Raw genomic sequence first — 6718 nt, forward strand, 5'->3', positions numbered from 1 at the left:
CTGGGCAACCTGTGCCAGGGCCTCAGCACCCTCACAGGGAAGAACTTCTGCCTAAGATCTAATCTTAATCAAATCTAATGCCAGCCTAAAGCCACTCCCCCTTGTGCTATCACTACATGCCCGTGTAAAAAGTCCCTCCCCAAGTTTCTTGTAGGACCCCTTCAGTATAGGAATGCTGCTATGAGGTCTCCCTGGAGCCTTCTCTTCTCCAGGCAATATAATGTCCATTCACATCTTACCAAACATTTTCAAATTTCAATCTGGTATTTTTTCAACAGTGAAAAGCAGGGGAAGTGGAAAGAATAGAAGAGGAGGGGGTTGTTCTAAGTTACATTTTGTTCTTCAGGCACTACTGAGAGAAAAAACCTTCAACAACTCCCAAAAACATTAAGCCAGTCTTCCATTCTCAGCCAGGGGTTGAACAAAACACAGGATGGGAAAGAAGGCTCTGAACTTTAATGTTAGAACATCGGGTTTATGTTTCCCATTTCCAAACTTATCAAGAGTATGTTTTGCAATTAAACATATAGAAGCTGTTTAACCCCAGGGGCCTAATGAAAAGGATCTTAGTCTTGCAGGAACAAGACAAGACAGGAAATTGTGTCTCAAATTTCTTGAGCTACTGAACATCCATATTCATGAGTGCTGACTATCTTCTTCACTGTATCTGTCCACCAATTTCATGGCTGATAAATACCCAGCTCATCACGGCTGAAGTTGCAAAACACTTCTCTGCTAGTATCAGTTGTTCTGAGGAAAAATTTGTAGAGAACTTTGCAAAACATCTAACAGACTGTGAGTCATGCAATCTGACAGGGGTTTTTGGCTTGTTTGTTTGGGGTTTTGCTGTTGTTGTTTAAGCAATAAATTCAAATTATCAAACCCTCTCACCTTAAACAGTTTAAAAAAAAAACAACAACAACCCAATGTGCCTTCCAGATTGCTATTATTACTTAATACAAACTTGACAACTCCAGTGATAATACTATACAAACCATTTGTAGGTTACAAGCAAGTATTGCATGCTCATTGCTTCACAACTGGTAGTTCAGCTCACAAAAGCAATAATGTCTAAAGGTTATTGCCTATGATTTGCAATGCAGTAACTTTTATACGGTTTTAAGAAAGCAACAACATGTCTCCCTTTTGTCAGTCTCATGTAGCAAGACAAACAACTTTGACAGAGAAAAACATAGTAGTGTGCCTGCATGGTAGCTGAAGAAATACTGAGATCTAAATTGCTCCAAAACCCTACCCAGGTATCACATATCAGCTTTGAAATCAGCTTCCTTACAGCCATGGGGTTAGGGGCAGTTCAGATACCAGATGCTTTTCAGAAGGCATCCTGGGGTCATCTCTTTCATTCACTCTCATGATGGCAAAAGCAGGTGGGAGAGCTGCAGACTGCACTGAGTGCCAGACTGATCTATACAGCAGATGAACATGCCCCATGGGGTCTGTGAAATGCTTCTGCAAAAATACCACCAGGGTCATTCTAGAGCCAACCCTGAGGGAGCTTCAATCAACAAGCTGTGCATACAGGCAGCTAATCTGGGTTGCTTTGCCCAGCAATGTACATATCCTTGTTCACACCACTGTTATTAGAAGGTACACACATTTAGGAACATATATACTGCTATTAGAAAAAGAAAGAACATAGCAAAATGAGTGGAAAAGATACAACAGAAATAAAACTCACAACCTTTGGTTCCCCTCTAGACAAAGCATATTTTTAATTACCAATTTTATTTAGAAGAGAATAATTTCTGTAGATGATAGCCTTGCCAGTGAAACAACCCCTCACAGTAACAGTTCTAAACCCACAAAAGTTTTTTGCCTTGATTGATCTTATTCCCATAATCATAATTTTTACAGATGAAAAGTTGCCGTAATATGGCCTACTCTTTTTGTGAAAAGGACACAAGTTTGGCAAAGACAGGATTTAGAATCTACATACTGTTATTTTAGATATGCCACTGGAATGGCTTTCATGGTGCTGTGTATAAATGGGAGGAGGGGAAAATAATCACAAAGAACTTTTAAGTATAAAGGGTATTGACCCTCCTGCATTTTAACATTTAGAGTAGCCACTTCTATTCCAGGCACCATCCCTCAGCACAGCACTAGCCTGAACTTTTGCCAATCAATCAAGAGAGTTGCCAACAAGTCAGTTGCTCTGATGGAGCTTGCTAGCCTAATCATAGCGTACATAATGCAGGACAAACACGGCATTCCCACCATAAGCAGTTACAAGTAATTCTATTGATGTGTTAACAATTCTTTCCCCGTTCTCACGTTTCTCTACTTCTCTCATTATTCTAACCATCAAATTGCTTTTAACCTCATGGCAGGTGCTGGAATACTCTGTTCCAGATTTGTTCCTAGTACATCCAGATCCCAGCTTGTACTGTAAAATGCCAGCAAAACAAGGATGTAAATCTTAGTCCATGTGAATGGAGCCCAGATTGTTTCTCAGCTACACAGAGTGCATCCAAATTACTAAATTCATTTTTGAGAAGCCATTGCTATACAGGGAGTTCACAGAAATGCAGTAAAAGCAAATACACATCAAACTCATTGACAAAACAGGTTCCTGTTTAGCCTAGCTGACATAGGAACACACGACACAGAAGCTACAACATGGCTTTGTGGAAAAATACTATCCAGAACATGCACTTCAACAACATACAACTCATATATAGAAACAGATACAATTGGCATTTTTTTCTGTCAGTAATATTTGACTAAAGTAAAATGCTTAAGATATGCAAAACATGGGGGAAGGAGAGAAAACATTGAGATTCTGAGATTTTTTTATCTACTGTCTCACCAAAACAGATTACTCAGTCTGTTGTTCAAGACTAAATATACAGTTTAAAACAAACAGGAACCCTTCTGCTCCATGACACAACAGTGTGCTATATTGGCAGTTAGGTGTATGCCTGTTGCCCCCGACAGATTACGCACACAGAACATGCTCTTGCAGTCTCCAGTACCAGAATGGAATGGAATGGATCTTAAAATCATCTAGTTCCAAATCCCCTGCCATGAGCAGGGACACCTCACACTAGACCATGTCGCCCAAGGAAAAAAAAAAATAACGTATACATATATATATATATACATAAATACATACACACTGAACTATACCGAACAAAACTAACACAAAGAAAGAAAACATTGCTAAACTGATAGGAACCAGCTGAAATTACCAGATTTTGCAAATGACATTTTGCTCTTTCTAGATTACACTACCTAACTTGAATAATTCCTACCCTCTAAAAAAAAAAAAAAAACAACACAAACACAAAAAAAAACCCACTTCTTCCCGTTAAAGCCTTTTTATTTTGTTCATCAGTTTAGTTATACAATTAATTTCAAAGTTTCCATTTCCTGTGTTAAGAGGATAAAAATAATTTAAGAATGTCAGTCAAAGTGAATATTATAATATTATTTACTTTTCAGCAGATCATCACAAGTTTTCTCTTCAGCAGTTACTTGTTTATGCACATCACCTGTCTTAAGTGAGAAACGCTGTAATAGTTCACTTCTACCTTTCCTTTCATCTCAAATGGAACAGTTCCGTGTTTAACATATTAAACAGGAAACGGTGAAGTAATCTTTCAGAAACACATACAATCTAAAAATAAAAGCAAAAAAGCTTGCAAAATATTTCATAATATTGTAAAGAGATGTCCCAAATTACATGATATATCTCCTTTAGTCAGTATTTCACCTTTTATTTTTTTGTGGAGGGGGTGAAACTGTGTAGGTAACAAATGACTAGACAGAATTAATAAATTCTGCTCATTAATTTTTAGTTACCAATTCAGAGGATTTGAGATCATACAACTTAGAAAAATAATTGTGTGCAAACACAGTGAAGTCCTCTATGCACTTCTAATGACAGTTTGATTATTGACAGTTCTGTAAAGGTCTCAGATTAAGAATAGTCACGTAAATTTGACAAATTTATATCAAAAAATAAAATCCTACCAATAACAATTTCTAAAACATTTACTAATTTATAAAATTTATAACATTCCAGAGGAAGTTGAGACTGGACATCAGGAAAAGATTCTTCACTGAGAGGGTGGTTGGTCACTGGAACAGGCTCCCCAGGGAAGTGGTCCCAGCACCAAGGCCCTAAGAGTTCAAGGAGCATCTGGACAACATTCTTAGGGGTATAGTTTAGTTTTAGGTAGTCCTGAGAGGAGCAGGGAGCTGGACTCGATGATCCTTATAGGTCACTTCCAACTTGAGATAACCTATGATTAACTCAGTGATTCCAGGATCTAAGAACAGATCTGCAATTAACTGTTCTTCCAGAGCTACAGAACTCATACATCATCTCCAGCTAAACTTCTGGGCAGGAGAGAAGACATAGCAGAGAGCTCTCCAAAGAGGACTGGACCTAAGTTTCCGGTACAGGGCTGGTGGGCGAAGTAAAAAATAAATCTTAAATATTTTTATTTAGGTTATCTGAGCATTTCCACTGAAGAAACTATTCAAACAATAAGAGTTCAGCACACCTACTAGCATTTCTAGGAAAGGTTTTCTTTGACTTCTGAATTAGAAAAACAGTGAGCTTTCATATCCACTTTAGTGCATTTGCTGCCTTAAAGACTGTTTTATAAAGATACATATCCATTCCAAAACAGGCTCGACATCCATAAAGTAAAATAAGAAATTTTCTTCTTGCCAGTTTGACAAATGGGCATCAGAGAGTTCCAAATCCAACTGAAATGCTTTGGAAAATCATAAGACTCAGTCTGTTCCCCATTTTATAAAAGAGTAAAATGTAAGCTTCCTGTGACAACCATCTTTTCCTCTAAATTTACACACCACTTTGTACAGGAAATTAACATACAGACCCACAAACAGAACTCATTACTACTGCATATGACAAACCAAAACCTTTCAGTTGCCATGAAGCATGGTTTACTTGAAAGACCATAAAAGCTTCAGACCACCAGCCAATAGTATAAGCATCCCTTTCAGTTCAGATTCTAGCAGCTGCTACTGAGCACCAAACACATCTCAAGATCATCAAAATAAAGAGCAACATCTGTGCTCTAATATTTGCACATTCTCTTTAGTGTCCCTTCCAGCAGCTTTCTGGAGGAAATTTATTAAACAGCTTCAGCTCCAAATTTTCTTCCAAACTATCTTACCATCATCTTCAAGCTTTTCCCATAAGGGAAAAAAGAAATAGGAAGTTCTCAGAACTATGAAGTTCTGAACACGAACATGGCTTCTCAAGCTCACACTGCCATTTCTTCCAATTGCATGGATAAAGGGCAGAATCTTTCTAATTTTTTGTTGCACAATGCAGTAACAGTATTATGTCAAATAGACTTTTAGAGTGATAGCAACATGATGGTTGTATCTCTCAAAGGGAATGGACTTAGCAAGCTGACTTTAAACAAAATTCTTCCCGAAACTGCAGTACTATTAAAAGTCAAGGTCTTTTCACCATGCATACAGGAATGCACGTTACAACCCTGTAATAAGCTGTAAACCAAAAGATCAACTGCTTGTGCAAACTGTAAATATGAAAAAAAAAAAAAAAAAAAACAAAAAAACCCAACCAAATATCACACAACAAAAAATCCACAAAACAAAACAAACAAGGAAACAAACAAAAAAACCCTCAAAACAAAAGAATCATGGAAAAGTTCCATCTTGCTTGTTAAACCAACAAAATGTACCCAGAGCCTATGACCTTCAGATATCAAATTTTTAGTGTATTTGAGAACAGGGAAACAAAAGGCAATGACAATTTATTTCCCAAGTGAAACAGAAAGTTTGTTTTTTACTGCATGGAGGTTTTTCTGATTTTAGCAGAAGTTCTGTACTCTGATTTGGCATGTCACTGAGGAGTTAAAATACAATGCAGCAAACTCTACCCTGTGCTTTAGTTATGACTACACAGCATGCTTGTCATTTAACAGACTAAATCCCATCTATAATAAAAGAACTGTATTTTTAACAGGAAAGCTGTTGCTTTAGCCAGTGTCTTGTCCTAAGACCATATTTGGCTACGGTCTTAAGACTAACCAAACATACTTGAGTTTCACTTTGATCTGAGAGCTTAATTTCCTCTTCTGTCCTAGATGGACAGAATATGTTCCTAATACAGAAGCAGTAGTAACGTGGACTTCACATGGCTTCATTTCAGTCGCAAGCACAAGGACACACACTCTGTCAACAAACACTCTTGTACGCTTATCTCAAAACTGCAACCACAATGTTACTTTAAGCATTATTCGGTCGTTGCACCAACAGTTCTGAAAGCTTCCTGGTTTCCAGGAACACCCTGAAACACTTCTTCAAACACCCTAAAACCTCCTGTATTTCATTTCTCCTTTCCCTTGGTGGGAGGAAACACTGTAGAGTGCTTCGATCAAGAAAATGGCATAAACGGGGGTTTGGGTCCTCCTTCCCATCAGAGAGACGTGATGGCTCTGGCACTGCGGGTGCTTATAAGGCTCTTTCTTTCCACTGAGCAACACATAGTGAGAACACACCTTGGTGTAGAAGTTGCCCTGGCTTCACGTTGTCCGTAATCTGCCACCGTGAGGCTGTGGCCAGGCAACAAGTACCGAAAAAGAGCGGGAGCCTCCTCTCACCTTCCAAGTTACAACACACGTGTGCCTAATTCACCCAAATAAAACAAGACACGAGGTGACTTCCATGGGGACAGCAAGACGGAGGA

Source organism: Nestor notabilis, unplaced genomic scaffold (assembly GCF_000696875.1).
Source record: "Nestor notabilis isolate BGI_N333 unplaced genomic scaffold, ASM69687v1 scaffold13969, whole genome shotgun sequence".
In the NCBI taxonomy this organism is placed as follows: domain Eukaryota; kingdom Metazoa; phylum Chordata; class Aves; order Psittaciformes; family Psittacidae; genus Nestor; species Nestor notabilis.